At 38.3% G+C, this 2,831-nt stretch overlaps 1 protein-coding gene across 4 annotated transcripts in view; it reads left to right on the top strand.

Annotated features, from left to right (window-relative positions):
- The window catches only part of SPTBN1 (spectrin beta, non-erythrocytic 1), a 218,642-nt gene that overhangs the window by 40,854 nt on the left and 174,957 nt on the right, over positions 1-2,831 (top strand). The window lies entirely within an intron of this gene.

Genomic DNA, 2,831 nt, shown 5'->3' with positions numbered 1-2,831 from the left:
GTCCTAATCTGAAAAAAAACTTTGTTATATTTCTTAGATTGGGGATACATACAGCATGGAATTGGAACTTCAGTGTCTGGAGCCAAACCTAGACTGAAAGGCAGCAAGAGAGTAGCAGCTTAGAGCATAGACCAGTGCTTCCACTGGATGGAGCATGACCAGTGTGTTCACAGGATTGGAATATTCAGTAGATTTACTGCTGGCCCTGTGTGTGGCTTCTGAGCACATGTGGCTGTTGTGAATTTTAAATTTTCTTTAATTTGGCAGGGTGTGGTGGCTCATCCCTGTAATCCCAGCAGTTTGGGAGGCCAAGGCAGGCAGATCATGAGGTCAGGAGATCGAGACTATCCTGGCCAACATGGTGAAACCCCATCTCTACTAAAAATAGAAAAAATTAGCTGGGCGTGATGACACATGCCTGTAATTCCAGTTACTTGGGAGGCTGAGGCAGGAAAATTATTTGAATCAGGGAGGTGGAGGTTGCGGTGAGCTGAGGTTGTGCTGCTGTATCCCATCTTGGGCAACAGAGCAAGACTCTGTCTCAAAGAAAAAAAAATTTCTTTAATTTAAATTCAATTTAAATAGCCACACATGGCTTGTGATGACTATGTTAGACAGCAGAGGATAGACTTAGAAGCTAGACAACTTGGGTTCAAATCTCAACTTCACTATCATTTACCTCTGTGACATTGGACAACGTTCCTTAACTCTGTGCCACAGTTTTCTCATTTGTAAAGTGATAAAAAGATAATAGTAGGGACTACCTCAAAAAAGTTATTTTGAGGATTAAATGAGTTAATATTTGTTAAGGGCTTAGACTTGGCACATAGTAAAAGCTGTATCAGTGTTTCTTAAATAATACAACTACTTACATCCCTGAAGTTAAAAATTAAAGCCAGATCCATACTATATTTTCTTTCAAGAAGCTCCCATGTATTTATTATCAAAGCAGTTTTCTTAAAGACCCCTTAAATACTGGGGAGAGCAGAAAAGTTTTTTATTTGATAAATAGGTCTGGAGCCTGTACTTTATGCCAAGTGCTGTGTTGGGTGCTAGAGGTACATGTGATGGTGCATAGAGACTTGGTTCATCCTAATAAAAGGGTAATAGTCCCGCAGTGCTTTTCACCTAGTGGTTATGGGACTTTAGGAAGGGAGTTTAAATGTAGGGTAAAGGTGTAGATGTAGACAGAGAAACCCAGAGAGATTTTGTGTTTGCCCTAGTCAGCTGGCTGGGACTTCACCCTTCATCTCCTGTTAGCTCATGTTATTTCCTTTGCACCGGTGGAGCCCAGGTGTGTCCAGGGGCCCTCACCACCCTCTGCAGAAGCCTTCAGGTAGGGTTGCCATTTGCCCACTTCTGGAAGGGATAGATCTTTCAGTTTGCAGATGATCATGGTAATCCTTGGCCTATTTTGACTTGTCTTCATAAAGTAGTGGAAATATTAGTAGTTCTTTTTTGTATTTGTTTTAATTTTTTTCTCCTTATTTAACTAAGGAAAAGTTGGAAACTCATGTTGCTACCTCCGTTTTTTTGTTTAACTTTGCTGGTTCATGAGATTGAAAAGTCTGTGCTTAGACCTTACCACCTGTTTGGTTTGTGTAAGCCTTAAAAAATAAATATTTCAGCCCCAGCATTCATGTAGTACTAAAAGCTAGAGGCTTTGGAGCCATAATTGATTGGATAAGAAATGGACATAATGGAGGAAGGTGACCGGTTGTTTGCCTGTTGATTTGCTTTCAGCACTTGCTAAAATGTGGAGCAAAGGGGAGAGAATCCACCAGTTTGGTTTACATATGAAAAACATTAAAAAGTCAGCGCACCCCAGCCACTGACAGAAGAATAATGGTTTCACAGTTAAGTCTGTAAATGATGTCCTTAAAACACAACATTGGTAATTACCTGATTAAATTAGTAAAAACGACAGGTAATAGAAGTAATATGGAAGACATTTTCTGGCAGATAAAGCTTCAGAAACCTTCACATCTGCACATGATTTCGAAGCCCCTGTCATTACTTCGCTTTTCCCCTTCCTTTAGCCCATGTTTCTCACTATGAACTAATAGTACATAATAATAAAACTCTGGAAGTCAGCCAACACAGAGTTTTGGCTAACTTTTCCAGTGTTTGTGAAAGTTGAAAAAGCAATGCAGCTGTTAAGTTGGGTACTTTCCAGTGGAGAATGTGTTTTCCAGATGAAGGTGCAAATGGTCATTGAAATGTAATCAGTATTTTTGGCGTCTTGGTATTATAATTCTTTTACTTTTTGCTATGTTAATTGTTCATTTCTTAGGATTTGTTTTGTGTTTTCCTGTGATTTGTAATCTACTAAAATCTTCTGCATCTTGGTATTACAATTCTTTTTACTTTCTGTTATATTAATTGTTCATTTCTTAGGATTTGTTTTGTGTTTTTCCATGCTCTGTAATCTAAAAGTGAAGGAATGAACAAATGTTTTAGGCTATTTCTTTGAAAGAAAAAACAATGGCAAGTAGTCACATTTGTTAGGTGATGGCTTATTTTAAATAACCGCAAAATTTATGTTTGAGATATTTTATTGTAAGACTCATGTTTCAGGCAACAGAGGAAAGAAAATCTAAATCTCAAATAGAACAACATTTTAGAGCCCACCGGAAACTTCTAGATCACTTAGATAGGCTGAAGACTCTGTGGGCTTTAGCTGTTCTTAGGACCAGGCTGCTGGAGATATCCTTTCCTTTGAAAGATTTATTCTGTTTTTTTCACGTCAGTCCATCATGCTAAGGAGGGCTGGGGTGTGTGTGCTGATCATTTTATTGGTATTTAAGGTTTATAAAGTTTTTTGTTTAAAC

This window comes from Saimiri boliviensis, chromosome 1 (assembly GCF_048565385.1).
Source record: "Saimiri boliviensis isolate mSaiBol1 chromosome 1, mSaiBol1.pri, whole genome shotgun sequence".
NCBI classification, from domain to species: Eukaryota; Metazoa; Chordata; class Mammalia; order Primates; family Cebidae; genus Saimiri; species Saimiri boliviensis.
Note: the sequence above shows the minus strand (reverse complement) of the source record. Positions and strands in the feature narration are given on the sequence as shown.